The 27,155-nt window shown below is 42.0% G+C and overlaps 1 protein-coding gene across 18 annotated transcripts in view; it reads right to left on the minus strand.

Moving 5' to 3' along the window:
- The window catches only part of LYPD6B (LY6/PLAUR domain containing 6B), a 223,433-nt gene that overhangs the window by 61,496 nt on the left and 134,782 nt on the right, over window positions 1–27,155 (minus strand). For 2 of the 18 annotated variants that reach the window (XM_073905182.1, XM_073905099.1), the window contains one exon: window positions 20,456–20,565. The exons of 15 other annotated variants lie outside the window; for them this stretch is intronic. The gene's annotated coding sequence lies outside the window, so the exon portion shown is untranslated. Of the gene's footprint in view, window positions 1–20,455; window positions 20,566–24,360; window positions 24,435–25,921; window positions 26,008–27,155 lie in introns of those variants that run through there. One more of the 18 variants, XM_073905187.1, reaches the window with a different exon arrangement.

The raw sequence follows: 27,155 nt of genomic DNA on the forward strand, positions 1-27,155 counted from the left end.
TTGATGAACTAATGAATCATGGTAAAAAAAAAGCCATGAATTCTATGTGCAGTATTCCCCTAGCGCTGGAGTTCTCCCGTTCTCCTTGATCGGTAAACTTGGTCTTGGCTTGCTGGCTGTTCGTGCTGATCTTCTGGGGGAGGGGCCTGTTGCTGTGGTTTCCAAATGTCTTTGCCGGAGGCAGAATTGCCCCGCCCTTGTCGGTCCGGGGTAAGCAAGCTGCTCGGGTTTGATCTCAGGAGCTTTTGTTCCCTGCAAGCTCTCCGTACAGCCTTGGAAGACCAGGGCAAAAATGGTGGCCTCCCAATCTCCACCCGGAGGAGCTGAGAACTCAGGGCCCCGCTCCTCAGTGCGCCCCCAGAGAAAAGCAGTCACTCCCGTGTCCCCGGTCTCTGGCCGCTCTCCGTGCTCACCCGGCCTGTGACCGAGCGTTGCTATCTCTGGCACCCGACCCCGTGTGGAGTCTCCAAACCCAGCAGATCCCTGCGGTGCGCTCCCGCACCGCTCCTCCTGGGGGAGGAAGGGGAGTCTCCCCGGATCTGCCGCTTGTTGGGTCCCTGCTGCAGGAGCAGTGGCCTGACTGGGCCGCGGATCACAGTTTATGGCAACTCCGAGCTGAGAGCCCGCGCCTTGGCTCCGTCTCTGCAGCCGGCTTCCCCGCTCCGATACCTGGGAGCTCTGCCGCACTCAGGCACCCCCGGTCTTTCTGTGACCCCAAGGGTCCTGAGACCACACTGTCCCAGGAGGATTCCACCCCCTGCTTAGCCACTGCAGCGACGTCCCTCAGTGGAGCCGACTTCTAACAGTTCCGATTTTGTGCTCCGCGACTCTATCACTTGCCAGAAGCGGCCGGCGGAGGCCCCTCCCCCGCCGTCTATCCTCCCGAATATCGCCTCGGATTCACTTCTCCGCACGTCCTACCTTCCAGTAAGTGGTCGCTTCTCTGTTCAGATAGTTGTTGCTACTCTCCTCTTTGATCTCCTGTTGAGTTCGTAGGTGTTCAGAATGGTTTGATCCCTATTCAGCTGAATTCCTGAGACCAGACGAAATCTAGGTCTCCCACTCCTCCGCCATCTTGCTCCGCCCCCTTCCCAATTTCTGGGTTTTCTATTCTGTTCCATTGAACTATGTGTCTATTTTTGTGCCAGTACCATACTGTTTTGATTACTACAGCTTTTTAATATAACTTAAAGTCTGGAATTATGATGCCCCCAGTTTTGCTTTTCTTTTTCAAGGTTGCTTTGGCTATTTGGGGTCTTTTGTGGTTCCACACAAATTTTAGGGTTGCTTGTTCCAGCTCTGTGAAAAATGGTGTTGGTATTTTGATAGGGATTGCATTATATGTGTATGTTACATTAAATGTGTTACGTAGTATTGACATTTTAACAGTATTTGTTCTTCCAATCCATGAACATGGAATGTCTTTTCATTTCTTTGTGTCATGTTCAATTTCTTATGAGAACTATAAATTCTGGTTCTACATTTACTAACCAGGTGACCACAGAGTTAACAAATACTGTCCCCATTTGTCAACAAGATAAGTGAGGCTTAGAGCCACAGAGGTAACTTTCTTAAGCTGTTGTGGGAATTGGGTATAATTATAGAGGTAAAGCAGCTTTTATTTAGATGGCGTTGAAGAAATGTTAGAGCCCTACTTTTCCTCCCCATTTCCTCAAATATCATTAGCAGGAAAACCGAGATCAGATCAAGGAATAGAACTGTCCAACTCCGTTTCATACTAGCTGGACCAAATCCGGTAAGCAGTCTTGAGTTCTATGCACTAATTTCTAAAGGGGGTCTAAGAATTATCTTTCTCGCAACCAAATGAAAAGTTGGAATGAATGAATGCCAAGATTCCTTCCACTTCTAATATTTTATGATTTTTATGGAAGGATATTAATGAAGAATTCCAGTTATATCATAAAAAGTCATAAATGTAATGCAGTATTCCCATATTTCAGATTCCTGCTACAATGTTTAGAAGGATAAAAACTTTTTAAAAATCTCATCAATCATAGGATTAAAAATTCGCAGAAATGAGTATCTCATTTCTAAGCAGCAGGCTGAACATTTTGCAGCGCTAAAGACAGTTTTTTCTACTACATGCAACCTGATAAAATGTCTAAAACAGTGCTAATATTAAAATAATGTTATTATGCAAATGAACTTTAAATCTAATCACGAGCTAATACAGGGCAATAAGTGTGCAATTTGGGTGGAAAAAATAGTCAAATCAATTTTAAAGACAACTTTCTAAATGTGATTCAAATTTTAAGAAAAAAGCTAAAAAAACAAAAAAAAAAAAACAAAAAACCCTTCCCAAGTAATATCTTTACTTTTTTTTTGTCAGAAACATGAGTTTACATCTATTTTGAGAAGGCTTTGATGACCCTGGAGTAGATGGTTAAGAACTCCAGATGAGCAAGATTAAAAAGCTTAGATGATTAGGAATTGGAAAATGTGCTCCTTCTAAAAAGAATCAAGATTGGTTTGCCATGTTTTATTGAACTATTTGGACAAATGGTGGGAACCTAATAAATAGATGTTAACTGATTAAATTCCTTAGCATGTGAAATAATTTTTGCCCAGTTTGTATCCATAAACGATTTTCAGGAGGCTTATGCCAATCACTTATACATTGAGGCTCTCAAAATACAGAGTAAAAACCCTATTAGATGAGAGGAAAGATCTTAACCGCTAAACTTCCATGCATGGTGTTCATCTGTGTGTTAACCTTTCACTTTGTACTACTACTTTTTTTTTTTTCTTAAGATTTCATTTATTTGACAGAGAGAGATACAGAGAGGGAACACAAGCGGGGGGTAGAAGAGGGAGAAGCAGGCCTCCCACCTAGCAAGGACCCGATGCGGGGCTCGATCCCAGGACCCCGGGAACATGACCTGAGCTGAAGGCAGATGCTTAACTGACTGAGCCACCCAGGTGCCCCTCACTTTGTACTTCTTAGGAGCTAAGGGGGACACATATTCTCATTATTCGATAAAAGGATACTCTTCCTGATACTTAATTCTCCAATTAATGAAAGCACCAAAAAACATATGGATGATGCCTGAAATTTGTTTCAAAGAGCTCCAGATGCATCCTTCAATTGGCAATTTCTTTAAAAAAGAAAAAAGCCAAGGGCATAATATTAAAAGGTAATTCTATAGCGATATTTCTGTTCTTGGGGAGGCAAATGAGAGAGATTATTTCCTTTTCCATTGGAGAAGGTCTTTAAATTTGAGAGAAAGATACTGGCAGACAGGAGTTCTGCAAGAGAGCTGCCAGCACACAGGTGTGTGGTACTGTTAATGAGCCATTCCACTGGCAGAAGCACGTAGACATAAACCAAGCAGCAACACAGGCTGGGCATGGAAGACACTGTTTTTATGTTCCATACCCTTGCTTGCTTTACTTTTACCATTTCTTTTAATAATCAATCAAAGCTCTCATAGTAGAAATCTAGACTGAAATGTCCAACAGCTGGCTAAAAATCCATTATTCTACATTTGTTGGAGGAAATTTCTTGCCAAGCATGCATTCTCATGTTATGTGGCATACACAACTCAACTGAGAAAATGTAGCTTTCAGGGTCAGCATGTAGATGACGGCTAGGACTTCTGACTTCATTTGGTCTCAGCTGACATAGAAAAGGGACCATAAAAATAAAGTGTGCATAGACATGTGTTTCTCATTTGAATCTCTCTGTATCTATTCTAACATGAGAGAATGTCTGTACCAAAGCAGAAATCTTAGGCAATCAAGTCATTCGGATATGTGTGCATGCATATATGCACACCCACATACATACATGTATGTATGAGCATGTACACATACAGAGATGCATTTTACTGAATGACTTGATTGTTTAAGTGCTAACTATGTGCCCGGCTGTAAAAGTGTCCCTAGAACTCTGTAAGAACTGTATTACCAATCATGTCAACTGTTTTCAGGACCCACATGGTTATCCTTCAATTGGGAGAGGTTTAGGATGTAGAACTGTTACTATGTATTTGGCCTGTCATCTCTCTTCTGCACTAGGGTTTTGTCACTGACCATTGTTTAAAGAGCCCCACTAGCTCAACTTCATTCTTGATTCTACAGCTAAAAATATATCACACAAGTAAAGAACATGTTCGTGGATATCACTCTGAAAACAGAAGGGCATTTTAAAAAACAACAATAAACTGCATGCTATGGCAAAGGAATATCGTGCTGACTTTTGTACAGTCAAAAAATCCAGGACAGATTATTCAAAGAACTCTCTGGAAGCTGACAAGCTTATAAAAGCAATCCTAATAAAAAATTTCTGCATTCTGCATATATAACAAAGTTACAGCATGTCACTTGCTCTATAAATTGTCACTATTACCGCTTGGAGCAGAAGGAAATGTACATATATAAAGATATATATGTGCATAATTTCATATTCCCAGAGGAAACTGAAAAATTATGTGCATTAAATAGTATTTTAATTGCAACATGAAAAACTGCATTTAAGCAACAGTTCATGATTGCACAAGGGTAAAGGCAAGTGTAAAATCTGCCTAGTATAACGGTGGAAAAATGGCCTTGGTGGGCAGCCTGTCCTGGGTGCAAGTTCTGACCCATCACTTGTTGGATCTACTGTCTCTAGCCAATCCCTCTATTTCTCTGAGATTCAGTTTCCCTCTAAGTAAAATAGAGATATCAAATATCTGTTTTGCAGAAAGTCGCGAAAACTGGAGAATAAAAAAGTCCCCACCCATTGCCATTGTTGTCAAATCATCAAGTAAGAAGCTAAATGCAGAGATTTATGGTTGATTCCTCTATGGATTACATGCTGGCAAATATCATTAAGATCATGCAACACCCACTCGATTAGGACTGAAATTCAATATACATTTTTTCAGCTTTCAAATCCTATGATTGAGCATATGTGAGAAAAGGATGTAAAATTCCTCTGAAAACCAATTTTAGGAAAACTACTCTAGAATATTTGTGGGAACAATAAGCCTAAGTTTAGCATTTTCATTTATCTGTTTTCTGATAAATCTATATTCTTAGTCTGTACTTACATAATAGGCAGTTGCTCTTACAAAATTTTTTTCAAAAGTAACAAGCTCTGTGCTCTCACAGGGGTCCTTACCTGTACTTGCCACTCCTCTTTAAAGACCTAGTTCCAATATTTCTCATTCATTCAACCTTACTGTGTCTGCTCCAGCCCATCGGTTAGGCTCTACTCTGAAAAAAGCTTGGGGTTTGTTTGGGGACAGAAGATTTTATCCTTCCTTGCTTAGCACTGGGCTGGGCACAGCAAGTTCTAGTCCTTGCTTGTAGAGGAGCTGAGAATTTCTAAAGGTCTCACACAATTGCAGGCATTACCAATAAAAATAAACTGGAGGGGGGGAATTTTCTCATCATCTCTACCAGTGAATTTCCATTTCAATTGTTTGTGTAGATTTTAGGCTAACTCCGTGGAGATTGTGAGAACTCTTTTCTCAGCAACTAAAGGTCTCCCCAACTATGACCTAGTGTATTCACGTATTGCTCAACACACACTATGTCAAGCTCAAAAAATGCTACGACCACACCATCTTCCCAAGGTATCCTCGCAGGACAGAAGGGAAATGAGCCCTCTGGGCTTTCACCTTCTGCCCCTCCAGACCCACCCTCTATCCCTCTCTACCCTGCTCTGTGTCCTTCGAAGCCAAGTTATAAAGACCCCTCACACATTTCTTTTTTTCCACAGGCTTCCAATTTAGTTTGGCTAATGGCAGAAACTGGCAGGTTGGAGGATGGGAAGAAACTGAGACTGGGGTACATATTCCCTTGATTCACTTCATGCCTGGTTGTTATCACAGCCCTCAGTTCCAGTCTAGTAGCAGACTCCATGGCTACCTTCTCCTGGGTTCTGAGATCCATTCTCTGCCCCTGTCCTCTAAGCCTAGAGAATAAACTCTTCTTTGTTGCTAACTCTGGAGTCTGGTACCATCTCTTGCTGATTTTCCTAAACCTAGCCATGCCATTATAAACAGTCCCCTATTAATTCTCTCAAATTACACCAGTCTGAATATGCCCTTGAATATGCCATCTGCCTGCCACGTCCCTGCCAGGACTCTGACTGAGCCTTGAATTGAGTCCTAAAATACCAGGAGTCATTTTGGACCAAAGCATCATGGCTTATTGTTATAGCAGACTTATTATACTTACTATAGGAACAGCCGTAGTAAATAAACACTACCCCTTTACTTGGAAAGGGTACGAGCAAGTATTACTATTGGCTTATAGTAAAGCAACAATTGAATTTATTCTATACACTAATCAAGGTAAGAATGAAGGCTGTAGAAAGAAAATGAGAATATTATGTAGAAGATAAATCTAGCCGAAGAATGCTATAATCTCATGCAAATATCACAAGCCCACCAAAATTCAGCTTTATCTCGTCCTACTGTCATTGCAGAATATCATTAAATAAGTAAAGAGATAGGCAGATTCTTGAACTTTAATAAAAGAGCTGAGAAAACAGAACACATACTGTTATGGACATAGTACCAAAGCCCACTGAAGCTTTAATATATTCAGGTTGTACCCTCTTATTACATTATAGCACCTACAAATATCTGCACAGACATGTAAGTTTATTTAAATACGATAAATCCACTGTAAACTGGAATCCCATATTAATACAATGGTGCTTTGCCCTATAGTCTCCTTCCTAAGAGCTTATATTTTGAGAAACACCATTAATTTTAACATGACAATAGGCTTCTCGCTGAAGAAATTTTCTTGACCTGCCTGCTTTGGGTAGGCTTCTGGTTACTTCTCATCTTCTGCAGTCCCCAACCTTCCTATTGGAATAATGCTTTTGGTAGCCTCATTTGCAAAAAAAAAAAACCCTTTCCTTCACCTTCCAAGGTTACTCATACCCACTGTTCTTAATTTTCTTTCCTCCTCCTTCCTCTTCCATTCCCTGCTACCCTCACTCAAGGACAACTGAAAGAGGGTGGAAAAAAGTTCAGCTCGAAATGTACATTGAGATCTCATCCATATTCCGTACCAATTTCCAGATCATAAAACTCCTTATTGGCAGAGAGAGTGTTCTGTGATAATGCCTAAAATAGTCCCTTTTACCTTGTACTTAAAATAAAGCACACCTTGAATGTAGATTTTAAAACAGTGGCATATAACAACAAAAGTCAAAGAGGCCAAGAAAGGGAGTCTTCTCTATTCTAGTACTTTCTTGTTAGTGGACCCAAAGATGCCCTTCACTGAAAGCACCTAAGAGAGAAGACTAGCTTAGGGATGTGGTAAGGGTGGCAACTGGAAAGTGATGGACTGAGGAAGCCCTGATGACCCTACTTACTATTCAGAGTTTGCCAGAACGTGGAGCGCGCTGCAAATGATGCCCAGCTCACACTATTGATGGCAACGATGACGGACTTCTAGTCCAGAGTCGCAGTCCTGGACTATTATATCCCACCATGGGTAATAACCACTCTAGCAGTGAGGACAGTGCCTACACTTCAGGCCTACCACTCCTCAGTAACCCAAACCCCTAGCACCCACTATGACTGCCTGGTACGTGTGCACAGCGTAGACAGTTAGCAGTCGTTGAATAAATGCCTGAATAAGGTTGACTTCACCCAGTCATCCCATTTGCAAAGTCCATTTCCTTGACTCTGAGGCAGACTGATTTCCCCTTACCCTCTGGTGTCAGGGTTTGGGCTACAGGCGATTACCCCAACTCATGGCTGAGTAGCCTCAAATCAGCAACCATACCATATGACTCATGGTCAAAGAACTTTCCCATCTGAAACTAGTTAATCTTCCCCACACATCCTTGTGAGGTAAGTGCTCTGTGCTCATCTGCAGGTTATAAAGAGGAAATTGGAGACGAGTAGGTTATGGGCTGTGCCAAAGGTTATTAAGGGTGTCTGCTGGGGAATGAAGTCATAAAACAGTGATCCAGGTTCAGTAGCTCCACCCACTCCAAATTCAGTCCTTTTCCCCTTGCTTTGCCCACCTTATCATTCTCTGGGCTTTTAGGAAGGTGTAGACAAGAGTCTAGCAGATATGTGCATTTCAAAGGGGGAAAAATTATTATGACTTGGCTCCGCTAAATACTTTTGGGTATCTTTCTGAAGAGAACTCCTAGTAGAAGTCATCTCAGTCAGATCTTTTCCAGCAAAGATACATCATTAGGCAGATTACGTACTGTCTCCTGGAAAGAAACCTGAGAACATACATCATCACTGCTCTTCCCGGGAAATGCACAGGGAGGTTCACCCTTGGACACTCACAGACACAAGTCTGCGCACAGGCTGCCCTGGGTGTTCAGGTTACTGCCCGTCTGAGCCTGTGAAGCACCCAGAGCAGAATGACGGCATGGTCTCCTCTACACACTTCACCCAGGCTATTGCTGCCCAGCAGCACATCTGGTGTCTCTGATCAGTTCCCCGGAGCATGCATACAGCAAATATCCCAACCTTCTCTATTACCAGCCTTCCTGACTTTGCGAAGAGAACCAGGATCGGCTACTTACAGGGGCAAAGCTTCAACCATCAAAACCATGTCCTTTTTCCTTTGTGGGTTCCTCTTCCTTCTCCCACCTTCTAGAAGAGGACCTGCCCTGAGTTTCATGCTCTTCTGTGATTACTGTTTACCTTCCTATGGGGTGTTTCTACTATTACTCTCCTTAGGGACGGCACTCACTCTCACACATTCAACTCCCATTCCTTGTCAATTTCTAAATCAGGCCCATCCCTGACCTGAGGAGGCCAGACTACCAACTCTAATTTTCTGCCATTTTTATATAGCATGAGTTGGAGTAGATGACTATTTCTTTTAGAGAATGACCCCTCTTGACAGACATTAAAACATCCTCTACTGCTACATTACAACAGCATAGTAGTTGCACATTAGCAGACGGACGAATGGAACAGAAAGTCCAGAAATAGACTCAAATACATGTGGGAATTTGTTATATGGCAAAGGTGGCTCCTCAGACCAGTAAGGTAAGATTTTACTTTGAGAAGCTGAGTTGGGACAACTGGATAGCCAGGAAAAACATAAGACTGGATACATACCTTACACCACACAAACACACACACACATACACACACAATCAAAGCCATCACAGTTCCACAAGAGAAAATTTTGAACACAGGATGGCATTAGATAATCATAAGGAATTATTGGTGCAATAATCACATAAGAGTTATGTTCTAAAAAGTCCTTATATGTTATTGATATATATTGATATACTTAAAAAGAAAATATGTTGTCTGGGGTTTGCTTTAAAATATTCTCAAAATGGATGGGAGAATAGGTAAAATATAAGATTGGCAAAACATTCCTAATTGATGAAGCTGGAGGATGGATATTTGGGGCTTATTATACTATTTTCTCTATCTAATTTGGTATGCTTAAAATTTCCCATAACAAAAAAAAATTTTTTTTTAAGTACAAGAAAATAGGAGTGACTTCTTTGGAGTGGGGGAAAGCCTTTCCAATTATGATTCAAAACCCAGAAGGTATAAAATTTGATAAATTCAATTATATTAAACAATAAGTTCTATATGACAAAAAATAGCATAAGCAAAGTCAAGAAACAAATAACCTGGAAAAAAATATTTTCAACTTATGTCACAAAATTATGAAAATCTCACTAATATGGAAATAGCTACTAGAAATCAATAGGAAAATTATCAGCAACCTAACAGAAAAATAAGCAAAGAACACTAATAGACATTTCATAAGACATAAGAAATGAAATGGTCTTGAAACACCAGGAGAAAAGTTAAGCATCTTTTCAAATAGAAATGCAAACTGAAAGTATACTTTATAATTTCCAGATTTTGACTAGTCTGATAGGTAAAAATGTTTTCTAATGCTGTCTTTTAATGAGACCATGGGAAATCAGTTGTTTTCATATATTGCTGGTGGAAAGGTGACTGCTTAGGAGCAATTTGGTAACATTATTAAAATTTCAAATGCATTTACCCTTAACCCAAAATCTCACTTGTAATTTTTTCAACAGATAGCCTGTACACATGCACACTGATCTATTACCATGACGGTTATCACAGTACTATACTAGCAAACGACTGGAAATAACCCATGTCCATCAAAAAGAGTGTGTGTGTGTATATATGCACATATATATATTCATACATACTATATATATATATTTATATATACACATACAATGAAATATGACACAGTCATTTAAAAAATGAGGATATTCCCTATATGCTATGAAAAAAGCTCTAGGATACAGATACATATATGAATGGAAAAAGATAGAGATATGAATATCATGTAATTTTTTATGTTGGGGAGAAAACAGAATAAAAATTATTACATGTATTTACATATGTATGCATGAATATACTCAGTAATGATATACAGGAAACTAACAGAAATGATGACCTGTAGATGAACAGGGTAAAAAATAGTATTAAGAGGACAGAAGTAGGAAGACGACTTCCCAGAGTACACCTCATTTTGTTGTTTTGATTTTTGACCCACGTAAATCATAACTTATTAAAAAAAAATTTTTAGAGAGGGAGGTGGGGGAGGGGCAGAGAGCGGGAGAACCTTAAGCAGGCACATGGCCAGCAGAGAGTCTATTGTGGGGCTCCATCTCACGACCCTGAGATCATAACCCGAGCTGAAATCAAGAGTGGGACACTTACCCAAGTGAGACAATCAGGTGCCCCTATTCAAAATTTAAAGTAAAAAACAAAAAGGGGGGGTTCAATTGGCTCTATAGTTTATGATTAAGCATGTACCATATAGCTAAAGTTCAATAGTTCTCTCTTGTGGACCCAGGGCTTGAAAAGTCCAAAGAACAGATGATACAAAATAGCATTTTTTAATTTGGCTTTGAAGTGAATCATTTGGTGGTAGGAATGGAGACACCAGACAATTCACCATCCTGATTACACTTTACAAACTCCATCAGTAAAGTCTCCTGAGATCTTAGTAAGAACACAGTCACAGCGGTCTGCAGTAAGAGCAGAGAATGTAGGCAAGGAAGAGGAGCATTCTGCAGAAGAGAAGCGTCTTCTAACCATTGGAGTATATTGTGATTATTGAGCATACGCACCCCATCTTTTGCACTACGGGCCAAGAGTGGCTGATGTTTTCATCTCCAAAGTCCATTTCTATTTTGCCCTGTCTCCAGACCTTGGATTCCATGTTTAGAAGGATTTATCTAAACTGTATGTAGAAGATAATTTGTTACCCATTTTTAAGATTAAAAATGTACAATTGCCATGAAAAGTGTATGACCCACACAAAATAAATTAATGTGGTATATAATTTTGACAAATGCAAAAAATAAAGTTTTTATGCACTCATTAGCCCATACGTTTTACTGCCCCTATATGAACAATTTCTGTTAGGCTCTTTAAAATATTAAATAGCTCATCTCCTGTGACTCCATTAGAGGTTCTGGGATCCCAGATTTCAGGCTTTCAGGGAGAAAAGGGACAGCGGCCTGGGAAGCCTCTCTCCTAGCCCCTACTGTCAGGGCTTCATGGTAAGATGGGGCTAGGACTCACTCCGGTAGGAAAGGAAGCGATGGTTCCTTGAGCACGTACAGCCAGGGGGAAATTCCCCCATATTTAGCTGAGTGACCAGCTACATATCTTGCCATACGTAGGCTGCTTCTCGGGATTTCAGTTAGCTTACATGTAATCAAGAGTGAAAAGTTAGTGCTAACATTGGGCAAGTCCCTTCACCTCCCGGTGCCTCAGTTTCCTCACTGTAAAAAGGAGATAACAAACAATAGTGACCCCAAGTGAGTGAGTTAATGTCTCGAGCACTTAGAATAATGTCTGGAAGATAGTATGAACTCAGTCAATATTAGCTACTCACATGTTACATCTCAGAACTATGTTTAAAACTCGCTCGTTAAGCCAGTCTTCCAAGGCTACCTCCCGAGAAGTTACAGAACACATCCCCCGTCCCCATTTTCCTTAGACTAATTAGCTGTGGTACAAATGGAAATTACTCTCATAACTTCAACTTTACTTGTGTTGAATGATTTACATAATCCTGTAGCTAGGAGGTCCCAGAACTGCATTCCTTTCTTTGGCAAATTTGTACACCTTCCTCCAAAGGCAGTATTTGTTCACCATGTCTTGTGTGAGAAATGACTTCAGGCTAGGGTTCAGTGGAGAATGCCAATCCCTTGCCCCACCTCCTGCGCCAGGGCCTGAAACCCCGGGGAGCAGAGGAGGACACTGCCCACAGGCATGGGCAGAACCAACTAGCCACGGTCCCGCCCTGACCGGGGCCTATTTACAAATGAGAGAGCGATGATGCTGTTAAGACTTTCCCAGCATCTAGCCCCTCTGAGCCTCTGTTCTCCCATCACAAGGGGATATTCAAGCGTCATGCTCTGGAAGTAAATTGGAGAAAAGTGTTTCTATAATCAGTAGTGCTTCTCCCTTTCCTACAGTGTCTTTTTTTTTTTTTTTAAGATTTTTATTTTGAGAGAGCGAGAGAGTGCACAAACGGGGTGAGGGGCAGAGGGAGAAGCAGGCTCTTCACTGAGCAGGGAGCCCGATGTGGGGCTCGATTCCAGACTCCGGGATCATGACCTGAGTCGAAGGCAGCCTTTTAACTGACTGAGCCACCCAGGCGCCCTAACACAATCCTCTTAACACAATCCTCTTAACACAATCTCCTCTTAACACAATCCAAACAGCAGAGCAAAAGAACTGGGATTCCACTCCCCCATCCCCAGAGACCATCTAGAACATTGCAAAAATGGTCCCCCAAATCATCTGGTCTTAGGGAAGAAAACGGAATCAAAGTGAGTCCCTGATGGGCAACGAGGTGATGAACATTTTCCTGGCTACAGGTTTCAAAAATACACTATTGCCACACTTGACATTTTCACCCATTATTTCTTTCCTTATACTTTATTCATTTAATGCACATTAATTTCATAAAATAATCCAATTTATACACTCTACTTGGACTATATTTACTCAGTTATTCCATCAGTATTTATGGAGCACCTACCATGTGCCAGGCACCACTTGGTTGACAGCCATTGCTTCTGTCCCTAAAACCAAGTTCCTGCTGGCAGAGATCTGGCTTTCCAAAGACTTGCTGAGGCTTTTCTCCATGTGTCCGCATATAGGATAACTTCCTTTTATAAGTTAACATTTACAGAAGGCTTCTGGGTGTCCGGTGCCTAACATCACAAGTTCATTTAATTCTTACAACAACCCTGTGAGGTGGGTACTGTTACCATCCCCACTTTATAGACGAGGAATCTGAAGTTTAAAAAGAGGATCAGTAACTTGCCTGAGACTACAAAGTTAGTAAATCATGGATAGAATGTAAATTAAGTTCCAATTCCAAACTCCTCCATTTTAATCCCTACAACATAGTGCCTTCAAAACTTCTTAAACATAGCTTCCTATGATGGATTTCTGGTTTAAAATGGTCTCTTCTGCATTTGCTGGGAAGAATCTGCTGGGATTCTTCACTTCTTTTGTACAATACCCTTCTAGCATCTAGAAAAAGATCATTCAAAAGCAATTGTAACTAGTCATGGGACCATGGCAGAGAAGGCTAAGAAATAACAGCCAATCATACATAAATATTTAAATATACGCACTACACTCCATTTAGTGCATTATTCAGATTCTGGGCTTACACAAAAAGGTTTCCAGAACTCACCAGCTGCTTTTTTTTGTGATCTCAGTGATTCTTGCCCAAACAAGACTCAAAGGACCCATTTTCTAAATCAGCTTCCTCATATTTACACCTGGACATTGATGTCATTCTCCTTTCCTGCCAATCCTAAACTGACTAGGGAGGAAAACTTGGATTCTCTCTCCCTAATTGCTTCTTTTCCTTTTCCCCAAACCTTGCATTTTTTTTCTTCCCCTAAAATTCCCTAAACCAGAAGCCTAGTCCAGTCAAGTGAGTGTGATTAAGCAAATTAAGAACCGGCTCAGGGAGTCACTCTAATTGCTCTAATCAGGGGTGCTTTCCCTGGCTCTGCTCAAGGGAGGCCTGGCCTGCCTAGAACATTCACTCCCCATCAGTCGGTGGTGTGTCAGCAGATGGCAATCACCGCAGCTATTTTTCCAGGTTAATGTGAGATTAAGTTTGGGGCTTTGGACCCTAATTATTCTCCTCAATTTCTTTTAATTGGTCTACTGAAAAATGCTTGGCTAATCCCTGAATGCTCCAGAAGCCCATGCAACCATTCAGACCAGGACATCAGATTCAATAAGGAGAAGAATGTGTGTACAAAGGGAGGTTCCCATCTCCCTCTCTCACCAAATTCAAGCTCCCTGATCATCTCCAGCAATGGGCTTGGCACAGAGAAGGTGTCCAAATGTTTGCTGAATATCGTGGAATGAAGAAAGGAGGTTGTTTTAAGGAGGTTATATGAGACAATGGATTTAATAAGAAAAAAATACTTGCACAGGTGTGTGTACATTATATGCTACACTTAAGTGAGAATGTAGAAAATACATGGCCGGTGCTCAGTACACACTTTACAGCAAACATCATCTGATTTCTCACCATTAACTCAAAACAGTTAAGGGTTCAAGTCTATATCAGAAAGAGACAGAGGATGACATTCAGAAGTACCAAACTAACATAAAATCAGGAGCTCCCATCAGGAAAAAAGTAGTGGCAAGAATAATCAACATTCTAAGAAGCTTGATTTGCTTATGAACTCCTTCAAGGAAAATTCCAGAACCTCAGGAGTCTCATAGCTAAATACGGGCTACAAGGTGGTTGTATTTTTAAATATTGCTACCCTGCTTAGGCTTTTGCTTAACTTCCTATAGCTTTTGGCAGTGGTAACTCATGAAGGACAGCTGAGAGAACTGTCACAAGAATTCCTTCGGGTCTAGGTTCACTGAGCCCTGCAGACAGATCTAAGAAAATCTGGCAATGTTCTGCAGTGGCAGCGCGGCCACATGATGTAGTCCTCATTTATTTGGCTTCCTTTCGTGTAGGTAATTACACTGAACACTGGATTAGAAGTGTCATGTTTTGACATCATCAACCCACATTTATTTGGGGGGGGTTTTCTTAGCTGAGAAGTTATTAATCAAATAAACTTTTAAAATGGAAAATGCATACATATGTATGTATATATGTACACACACATATCCACACAAAAATATATATACTCCTTTTATTCATTCAATAAGCATTCTTAAACACCTACTGTGTACCATACAAGGAACCAGAAATAAAAATTTAAGACATGGTCCATGCCCTAAAGTGGTTTGAATACAGTGATAAAGCAGTTCATGTACAAACAGCAAACATGTGCCAGTTGCTATGGAAACAATGGATTATGGCGTGCTACTAACTCTACCACCTTTACTTTTTTTTTAAGATTTGAGAGTACGTGTATAAGTGTGAGTGGGGGAGGGGCAGAGAAGGGACGAGAGAGAGAGAGAGAGAGAGAGAGAGAGAGAGAGAGAGAGAGAAACTCAAGCAGACGCCCCGCTGAGCGTAGAGACCAACCCAGGGCTCCATCTCACCACCCTGAGATCATGACCTGAGCCGAAATCAGGAGTTGGATACTTAACCAACTGCGCCCCCCAGACGCTCCCCCACCTTTACTTTTTTAAAATGCTAGTGATTCCTATATCTTGTAGCAGGTAGGGAAGCATATTATTTACACTGGAACCATGGAGGGAGGACCCCAGAAACAAGCAAATCTGAAAAGAACAGATCTACACATATTTAGTTTGGCCCAAGTGGGGGAAATGCCTCAGGGAAAACTTTTTTTCTTAAAAAAATAATAAATAAATCAGCAGGCTGACGGAGACTTTCTGCAGATATCCCCAGAATAAATGAATGAACAGGTGCAGGGGAACACTTGGGTTTGTAACACAGAATGGGTATGATTGTTGAAACTCTGTGTCCACATCCTAAACTAGAAATTGGATGGCCTGGTACTTGGAGGCTTTCCAGCAAACTCAGGGCTCCCATGTCCCCTATTCTTAGCTCAGCACTTTCACCTGCCAACAAGTTCAGTTCTTCCAGAAGCATGTAGTACCTTAGGTAAGTCAAGCTTAGAGGGGAAAAAAATCAAGTTTTACTAATCACCAGCGTCCTCCAAATGAAACCTCCAGTGTAGTAAGACCTACGCGGTATGCGCCCACCTGCCCCCGAGAGTTTATTACAGCATGCTCACCTTATCTTCCTGAAGGCATCTTTCTGTATGATTCAAAGTGAAATAATTTTCACCTACATGAAGAAGTATTTGCCATCCACTTACTGAGACACTAAGCACTCACTGTTACAATGAACATTAACACAAGAACTTATTTTCCGGGAACTTATTTGACTCGGAAAAAGTTGGATGCAAAATCATGTGGGCTGCTAAAAGACATCATCTGAAGCCTGCAAAGGGCTCTTTTGCTATTTTGGACAGATGTGGCCTCCTTGGTGGATCCCAGTGCAAGTCTGATAGTCCAGGTGGCATCCTCACTTGCTGGAACTTTCTTCCTACTCATTGTGGGCACCCAGAGTTTTTAGAAGGCTATGCTGACCAAGGACTGACTGCCAGACTCATTACAGCTGGTCCCAGAACAGACTTCTGCCTCGAGTCAATCTTCAGGAGAGTATTTCACCTGGATAACGTATTTACTCCGTTTCTAAGACCTTCCACATCCATTTTAAATCCTTAGAATTTTAGTCTTGTTTTGAAAGGATTCCAGAATCCAAGTATTCTTCTGATAAGTAAGTGACCTCTGTGGCCAGCACACCAAAAATGGTCAATTCTTGGAAAATATCAGAGGTCAAAACTCTATGAAACAAATCCATATGAGCTACCCAATATGTGATCAGCACTGTGAGAAACACTGTAAAGTTGTATTGAAGTCAAATTTCACATTTAAGAAAAATCTTTTACCTAAAGAACCGGCCAGACTAGGTATCAAACATGAAATGACTGCAGTGAGTATAGGGCTGAGTTTGATTAGTAATTAAAACAAGTGCTTTAGGAGGAGACAAGAAGGGATAATACTACCACCTTACTACTATGTAAGAACAAAACCTGAACAATGAAGTCTATAATTAGATAAACTGCATTCACATATAGCTCTTCTTTTGATTCTTACAATTGCATGGTGAGGTAGGCAAGAGAGATATTATTTTATTAACCCCATTTTACAGATGAGGAAACGGAGACCCAAAGAGGCTTAGCCAAGGGCATCTTGCAAATAAGTGGGAAAATTCCAAGATAGTAGTCCCAGCATGGTCTTCCTGTTGTGTGATTTTGTTGCCACACCATGCTGCCTCCTTGCTGAGCACCATGGGAGGGAGAAGAGGGAGCATGGAAGGACCTGAAGGGTGAGCTATAGAGGATACAGGCAGGCAACAAAAAGGATGGAGGGTCTTTACAGCGAAAGGAAGAGAGAGAGAGATGGGCAAGGAGCATGACCACAGGCTTGGAGGCAGAGATTAGGGAGAGAATGAATGACTTACTGAAATGGAATTATATTAGAGCAAAGGAGGGAATAGGGTTGGAGAGGAAATTAAATAATCATGGAACTTTCAGAAAGTTGGCATCAGGAGCCAAGTTTTGGTCTTTCAAACAGTGGGGCTATTTTTTGAAGGAGACGGACATGACAAATACAGAGGTTAAGAAAGTTGATACGGTATTTGTATAAGAGAGGGTTAGAGGGGTGGGAGGTAGGGGGTAAAGAGTGTGGGTTTCTGGAATCCAGGAGAGGGTAACAAAGGGCTGGCAAAATTCTGCAATGTTGAAGTGGGTATGCTTTCCAGAATTCATCACCCATATTCATTTGCACATCACTGAACAACAGCAAAGCTAAAAATACTCGGGTTATAAAGAACAGGGCATATAAAAGAGAAGAATGATTGGTGCTTTCAAATTTATGATGGATTAAGCCACTTTAGGTTGGTTGACTTAAAATTTGTTAAAATACACTATCTTCAGGACTGACAAAGGTAAAATCACCTTCATTTTTAGGCCTTCTATTAGTGCGACTTTCTGCATTCTGTTATCAAGAGAGCTGGAGGTGGACTGCAGGCCTGTTGGAGTTCCAACAGATGAAGGAGATTTGAGTGGGGTAAGGGGGAACTCTGGGTCCCTCACCCACACTTAAATGAGAATAGATCAGATTTTGCAAAACTACTTTTATCAGGACAGATCACAACACTTCATGTGGGTAAAGGGATCCATAGCTTGAAACATCTGAAAAGCCACTGATCTAGTCTAATATCAGCCCAGAGGAGGAAGCAGAAGAAGGCCCATGTGGTGCCTTTTCCAAGGTCACAGGTCAAGGGAGGCCACCTGAGGGGCATTTCTGCAGAGCAAAGGAAACAGTCAACAAAATGGAAAGGCAACCTATGGAATGGGAGAAAACATCTGCAAACCAATGTCTGCTAAGGGATTAATATCCAAAATATGTAAGCAACTCCTACAACTCAATAGCAAAACACCAAATACTCCAATTAAGAAAGTGGGTCATCAGGGAAATACAAATCAAAACCGTAATGAGGTATCACCTCACACCTGTTAGAATGGCTTTCAACCAAAAAACACGAGACAACCAGAGTCACAAGGTTGTGGAGAAAAGGGAACCCTTGTGCACTGTTGGGGAGAATGTAAATTGGCTCAGCCACCATGGAAAACATTACGGAGGTTCCTCAAAAAATTAAAAATAGAACTCCCATAGGATCCAGTAATTCTACTTCTGGGAATATATTCAAAAGAAATGAAATCACTTTCTTGAAGAGGTATCTGAACTCCTACGTTTATTGCAGCATTATTTACCACAGCCAACATAAGGAAACAACCAAAGTGTCCATCAATGGATGAATGAAGAAAAAAATGTAGTTTTCTTGGTGTATATGCATGGGATATTATTGACCCATAAAAAAGAAATCCTCCTCGTTGTGACCACATGAATGGAAGTGGAGGGATTCTGCTAAGTGAAATAAGCCAGAAATAGAGACAAATCCTGTATGCTATCACTGATGTGTGGAACGTAAAAAAGTAAAATCATAGAACCAGGGAGTAGAATGGTGGTTGCCAGGGGCGGGGGCTTGGGGGTGGGTAGAGGAAATGGGGAGATGCTGGTCCAAGGGCACAAACTTCCAGTGATAAGAGAAAGAAGTTCTGAACTATAATGTAGAGCATGGTGACTATCATATCATAGTGTATACTTAAAATTGGCTAAGAGTACATTTTAACTGTTTTCACCCAAAAAAAGGTAACCTATGTGAGGTCACGATGGAGGGGTTAACTGACTGGATTGTGGTCATCACCTCACGATGGATACAAATCTCAAATCATCACATCCACATTGTACACCTTAACACAATTTTGTCAATTTGACACACAGTTACGTTTGTCGATCTGACCTCAGTAAAACTGGGGGTGTGGGGGAAGAATTGGGGCAACTGAGAACTCAGCAAACAAAACTCATTTCATGGCCTTTGACATCCAGGCTTCCCTCCAGGCAGAGCCAGGCCCCCATGCCCGAAGCAGGAGAGCACAGGCGGCGAGGGTGGTGATGGGGACACGTGGGGACACACATGGCCAGGCTGGAAAGCCTCCCACCACAAATGGAACTTAAGCAAAGAGTCTGGTTAATAACTTTTCTCCAACTCATTCATATTGCAATATTTGCTTATTTTTCCTTTTCCTTTCCCTTAGTTCCCCCCCCCTTTTCTTAAGATTTTATTTATTTTAGAGCAAAAGTGATCTCAGAGGAAGAGGGATCACAGAGGCAGAGGGAGAAGCAGGCTCCCCGCTGAGCAGAGAGCCCGACACGGGGCTCAATCCCAGGACCCTGGGACCATGACCTGAGCTGAAGGCAGACGCCCATCTGAATAAGCCACCCAGGCACCCCACCTTTAGTCCCCTTTTGAAGACTATCTAAAGCCAGCCCCCCTACCCCGCAACAAAAAACCAACCCACCGCCACCATCCAAAAAAGCCACCTTAAGAAAAGGGATGTGTGCCCCCTAAGGAAGATCAAGAAGTACTGCAGGTTTGGAATTTCCACTGTTGCCAAAGAATCATGACCCAGAAGCAGAAAATCGTTAAATTCACTGGTTTCACTTGTACAACAGCACACAACATTGTACCCGTTCCTGCACTGCCCGCTGAATCAGCAAGTTTAGAGGGAGAAGGCCCAGCAGAGCCCCTAGTAAATCTGTCTTTTTGTATTCTAATCATAAAAAGTATTCCCTTCACTTTCTCATACAGGGCCTAACGTCACCTTCACTGTGTTTATCAAGACAGACCAAGTGTCTTCACCAAAGCTTGAGCATTTCTCTTTGACAGCACACACTGATTAAATCTTTCCAGAGAAAACTTCAGCAGATCAGAATCCACCTTCTTGCCAGGACAAAGGGATAGACTTTACAATTCTGGTAGGTCTTCTTTTCTTATTGTCAAGAAAAATAAATAAAAGTGATAGAATTCGGGGCACCTGGGTGGCTCAGTCAGTTAAGCGTCCAACTCTTGATTTCAGCTCAGGTCCTGATCTCAGGGTCGTGAGTTCAAGCCCTCCACCGGGCTCCACATTGGGTGTGGAGCCTACTTAAAAAAAAAAAAAAAAGGTGATAGAATTTTGTAGAAAACGTCTACTGAAGAAAATAAGTGTTTCCAATTTAACTTAGGTTCAACTATTTCTTACCGGTTTTGTGCATTACCTAACCTAACTAAAAGAGCACTATGGGAGGGAGAAGAGGGAGCATGGAAGGACCTGAAGGGTGAGCTATAGAGGATACAGGCTGAAGTAACTATCCTACTGATTGTAAATTGACGAAAACTGGAGAGAACACAGATGGTACACAAACCAATAGTGCTAGATGAGCTTTCCCTCGCAGGACCATTTCAGGGTGGAGGATCCCGAGGGGATTGTGACTTTGCTTGCAATGACATTAGTGGCAAGAGACCTTTCCAAAAGGGGCTGTAAGTTATGAGTTAACAAGAACTCTCTGTGAACTGATTAACTCCTCCATATTCGGAATGCCCAGTTAAAAATATAACAAATCAAAATGACCTTTCCAGCACTCACCAGCACTGCAAAATCTCCTTAAAATATGGGACGCAACTCTCTGTGCTTCATGAGCAATTGACCACGAAAGCTCCGGATCGTACAATACAAAGTAGTTATGGGCATGGTCTGCTCACCGAGAGTTATTGAGATGTGTGGACTTGGTAAAATATGTCCTGGTGCCTTTGAAAGCCATCCGTATAATTGCAGAGCTTTCTAATCCCCGCGAAAACCCGTAATTGTGCCAGGATCAAGTAAGGCTCTCCGAACCCCGGTCCGGTAACTGGATGCACAAACCTCCCTTTCAATTATTCCTGAACGATGGCACTTGAGCATCCGTGTGGGATAGGGAAGCAGATCCCCTGCACTCACCCCTCTCTCTTACCTGCCACTAGTCAGTGACTCTGAAATCACTAGGCACAGCTGGAACTCTCTTCCTGACCTCCAAACTTGGGTATTTACAAACCGGCTAATGAAGAAACCACCATCTCCCGACCACTAGATAGACAAGAATGAACACTTTTATTCTAGAGTTGGATAGGAAAAGTAATTTCCATCCCACCGAGCCCTAAAGGGCTGCCTTTCATCCCACTGGGGAAGGTGTGAAGCCTGCCTCGTGCAGACTGGCCTGGCCTTTGATGGATTTATTGACAAGACCTACTGGCTAGAGGAAGTGCAGGGATACACCTTTTGTCGAGAAAGAAGAATGTACACCACCGATGGGCTTCCGGGACCTCATTAAACAGTCATCGGGCTTAGAAGATCATGTCTACAATGTATTAGTATCAGGAGGAGAGCATTAAAGGCATTTCTCAAGTTTAAAGGAAAACAAAATTTCAAAAGCAAGGTGAGCTAGCTGCCAGTGTCCAAAGTTAATGGAGATGCAGAGTCTTTAACTTTGACAGACTCTGCTGCGTGAACAGGGGGTTAGCTTCTGCACTGCTTGCTCACTTATGTGGTCTGTCATGGGCTAAACAACAGGACCTAGGGGGAGTCCTGTTTAGTCTCATTTGAGAAGGGCAGGAGAGGGTAAAATGATAGGAAACAGAGTTAATTTTTCACTGACCTCTAGATCTCAGTGGGAACAAGACGCTGTCTTTATACTATTTAACATTTCAATAAAGCTCCGACATTATGGCATAGCAATAAAGGGAAGAACAAGGAACCACTGCCTCGATGCTGCATTCTACATTAAAAGGCTGTGCTGGAAGCTTAACTGCTTCTCAGCCAGAGTTACTTAAATCCCTAGCCCCCAGCAGAACACAAGTCATTCTCAAGGTGGAGCGTGTTCTGGATTTAACTGGAGTCAGGGAACCCTTGTTCAGATCCTGAGCTTAGGTTCTCAGCACCACTGGTAGAAACGGATGAACTTGAGCAAGTCGCTGAACTTCCTAGAGCCTCCATTTCCTCATCTGTAAATCACGACAGCATAATTTAAATTTCAGGGCTGTGGTGAAAAGTCAAGGATAATAAACAATAAGAAGTATGTGAATTAACTATAAAGTATGTTTCACAATGCCTAGCCTATAATAATTGCTCAATAAAAGTTAGTTCCCCTCCAGTTTTTTTCACTTTTGATGGTGGCAAAGAAACTCTTGGAGGAAGAAGAGAGCACCAGGTAGTGTAGGAAGTTGACACCAGGTCTGAGCTTTCTCGCTGCTGGAGTGGCAGATTTCACTGAACCACACTATCAGTCCTCTAAATAGGTTCTGTGTACCACCTGCTGAAGTCTCTCACTGCAGGGAAGGCACAATAAAGTACCTAACAAGCGAGAGACTTGTTCAGAGCATTAGCCATCTATCCCAACCCCTCGTGGATCCATGGCAAAGCTTCCTGCTACTGACGACTTCCAAAATGGCCGCCCTCTAAGCCAAAAAGCAATGCATGAGCTGTTTCCTTGCCCTTGGTCATTCACATCCATTTACCATAGAAAAAACAATGCAACTGACTCCCCCAAAAAAAAATTAGGTGAAAAGGTGTAAGAGAAGGGAGGAAATGGCCAGATGGAAGATCAGCTAAGGTACCCAATTACAACAAACATCTCTTTCCTGCCAGGACACCAAAGCAGGAGCCCAGCCAGCTTTGCAAGTTGCTCTCTTAGCCAGCTGGCTACATATCTGATGGAAACAGAGGTCCAACAACAGAAAAACAACATCTCTTTCCCACCAAATCGGGAGTGGTCGGAAATGCGTGTGAAGAAAACTGTTGTCATGGGGTCCCAGATTTATTCTCTCCATGTGGTACAGAATGCATTTACGCAGTTCCCATGCTTGGAGGCTGTTTCTCTAACTACCAACGCTGCCAATTCCACCTGCAATCTAAAAACCGGGCTCTACATTTGCTTCACCCTCTCTCCACATATGTAATAATGGAAACGCCATTTTTCATGCTCCAGAAAAATACAAACACAACTCAACTGATCCACTTCAAATCTTCCCAAACAATTCAACTGAGGATGAAATCAGATGAGACATTTCAGAGTGAAGACAGTTGGACATCTTAAGGCATGGGGATAGTGGGTGTGTGTATAGAGGAAAGTCTCTTTGTAGTAGAGCTATTGTTGGTTTAAAGCATAGGTGCTACCCTGATACGGGTGCAGACCGTATGGGACTGCATGTGACATCCTTTAGGGTCATAATAGTACTGCCTTCTCTACAATCTAGGGGTTGGCTACCATGCTAGAACATAAGTGACTATCAGACAAGTCCGGTCAATTGCCTCCAGTCACCTAATTAGCCTGAATGCCTTTCCAAAGCCAAAAATCAGACATAGTTTGAAGTCTGTCAGTCAAACAGTTAAGGGCAAAAGATCAGTAGTTAATATGACCAAGCACAAGCCACAGGTGTGGGACAGAGGGGCCTAGACATACCAGGGTCTAGGATCGAGGCACCAACCACTTATCTATGGAAGCCTATTCCTTTCTTTGAATGGTCTTCAATTCTTTGTAAAACTAATCATCAACTCCTTGAAGGATCCTTGATGGTAAGGACCCTGAAGTCCCTTTTAATTCTCTGGTCCTTACTGGAGCTGATGGAGAGAGGACCAGAGGGGCAGGAGACAGACATCTCAGACCACTCAGTTGCACCACTAAACTCAACACCCTCCTATGTTGTGTCAACTCAGACTGGAAACTGCTTCCCCCAGGAGAGCTCTGCCCCTTATGAACCCGCACGTGGTGCAGGAGCTTTTGTGGCTCACAATGACTGGTCTGAGTATCCTGCTGCTGACACCCTAATGTCAGAAGCCATATGGAAAATGAGGCAGAAATGAGCTAAAGGGGAACGAGTAGAAAAGTGGAGCCTGCCAGCTATAAAGTAGGGAGCTGGGGTGCAGACCTGCGATTCAGAATGGAGTGGGGTAATCCCAGTGCTGGGGGTGCTCACACACATCATTGGTTTTTATTGGAGATCTGGGGAAGAAACCACAGAAGAAATTTCAGTAGTAGAGAATTTTCTTCTTAAACCAGCACAACCACCACTTTACCCCCAATGGCTCCAATGCTCTCATACCTCTCAATAGTGGGGAGTAGCCCTGAAAAATTATTTTTTTCCTATTTAAAACCTTTCCCTGCAATTCATGTGTTACTGCAAACATGTGGCCTTTCTTGAATCCCCCTTTTCCCATCCCCTGCCCCCCCCCACCATACAAAACAACAGGCTTGAGGCTATAGAACATCCCGGGGGGGGGGAATCTGAGGGGAGGAGGGGGAAAGCTTCACTTAAGAAATGAGAAAAACAGGATTCCTATCCTTGAGTTATAAAAACTGAAATGTATGGGGAATTTTATAGACCCAGAAAGTGATGAAATGAAGAGAAAGACATCAAGTCTACCCAAAAGGTGATAAAATATTTTATTTGTTTTTTGGTTGTGAAAAAGAAAATAAATCATTAAGATGACTGTCAGAATGCCTCAAGGAGAAGGGCATCGAATAGGACTTGGTTATAAATGTTGTAGAGAGTAATAAAAGAGCTGGGTTTGTTTCCTTAGTATTGGTCTGGTTGAGCCTTGCAACACAGGAATCGGGGGCAATGGTACAAGTCCGTTGGCCACAGGGCATGCATGTGCATTATTGCCTTTCCAGGCTGGCCCGATGCAAGGATCCCCGAGCAGCTGCTCCCCACCTCTGCTCGGGTTCTCACTGAACACGGACACTGTGGGCCATGTTGTCAAATGCCAGGGCCTCGGGATCACGATTTGCTTTATTTTCACGACTACTGATTACTTTATATATACCTACTTATAAAACGGTTGGGGCGGGGCGGGGCAGAGGGGTTGTCCTTCTTTTTCTTGGTCCCAGGAATTCGGGATGAAGAAGGCAAGGCTCTTGCCCCAAGCAGCTCAGTCTAAGGGGCCTTGGATTAATTCTGATATTGTTTAATGCTGCATTTCAAGTGCCTGAAAGGCAGAGGAAGGTGACAGAGCAGCTGTTATAAAAGCAACTGTTGATTTTATTTAAACCCTGGAAGGATTAGTTAAGAATCTGTAAAAAGAGGCAGGGTTTTCAGCTACCTCACAGACTTGTATTCAGCCTTTTTCCTTGAATATTTTCTTTTTCTCTTCTATATGTCAAACGCTGCTATAAGCATATGATGACTCAACTAAGTCTTAAAAGTTAAGACTCAAAACTAGGTTTCTCTAGATCTGTAATGAATATACATATTAAGAACTCAGAAATAAACTGAACTTTGGGATGAACTGGAACCACACACACATGCCAGTCAATATTCATCTTATTCATCTCCACAATGGCCCATATATCCAAATTTGATCTGGGACAATTCAGTCATCCAAATCACCTACAACAGGACCCAACAGCAGTGCCGAGAACAGCGACACCATATGGGGACAGGTAGTGTCTGTAAAATGAAAAGGACTCCAGCTGCCTTTCAGTGGTACCTGTCTAGGATGGCCCGTGTCTTCTTCAGTGTCAAGGTGCTCTCCCCACCATCACAAGGACAAGGACTTCAAGTAGCTTGACTGAGATTGCCACCGAACACTCCATGATCAACCTGCAGAGCTACTAAGAAGGAACAGGCAAAGAAAAGTGCTCCCAAATCACCATATTCATAGCCCTATCTTTACACTTTAGGTCCACACCAGGCAGGCTGGAGATCTGGTAACTCATAGAATCATTCTACACTGACCATTAGGATGGCCACTTTTGACCATATCAGACAATTCAAGGTCTCATATAGACACATAGCTACAAACCTACACCTATGAAGTATTTTTCCAGAATGCAACATGACTCCATGTCCAAGGCACGTTTATATAACGAGTATTACTAAACAGCTACCTTGGCCCTAGAGTCCACTGCCTGAAGATTCTTATTCATTTGGAACCAATATGAGCCAGGCTGGATGACTCAGGGGAACGGTAATGATGGGATGGATGAGTAATCATTCTCTTAAAGTCACTAGTTAGGATAAAAGCAGTTGTTCATTACCTGACAGGACAGGTTTCTCAGGCTGGCCAAAAACAGAACAAATAAATCAATGTCACTTTCCTCCCTAACATCTTAAAACTCTCTATTTAAAGTCTGCACTTCAGCTCACAGTCCCAGGAAATCTATCCACAGAATTATCCATTAGGCCTCTCCCTTACCAAGGAGAGAGGGTAGAGGTGGCAGAGAGGACCTTTGTAAACTTTGTGGAGAAAATTCCTATAGAAACACCACCTGGCTCTCTGCTCTCAGTCACTGCCTCAGTTATTTTAGGAATCCTTTATATAAAACTAATACAATACCTTATTCTAACAGGGGGAACACACATGCTGACAGAGCAGTTCATTTTAAAGACTTGAAAATTGAAAATCTGTCCCTTTCAGAGTATAACCAATCTCAGGAGTAAATCCATAAATGCATTAGGGATTCTCATTTCCTAATTAATCTGCATCTCCCCACTATTTTCCATGTCGCATTACTCTAATTTACCCTTTGGGGAGAGAGATGTTAAAATACGGTTTACTCACAACTAGTAGAGAAGTCCTGGGGAGCCAATGCACAGTAAGGTGAATATAGACAACAATATCGTATTATAATCAAACTTGCTAAAAGACTAAATCTTAATCCAACCCCTAAAAAAAGAAATGGTAATTATGTGACATGATAGAGATGCTAACTACCGCAATA

This window comes from Callorhinus ursinus, unplaced genomic scaffold, assembly GCF_003265705.2.
Source record: "Callorhinus ursinus isolate GAN/ISIS: 27379988/994484 unplaced genomic scaffold, GSC_fseal_2.0 scaffold2, whole genome shotgun sequence".
Taxonomy (NCBI): domain Eukaryota; kingdom Metazoa; phylum Chordata; class Mammalia; order Carnivora; family Otariidae; genus Callorhinus; species Callorhinus ursinus.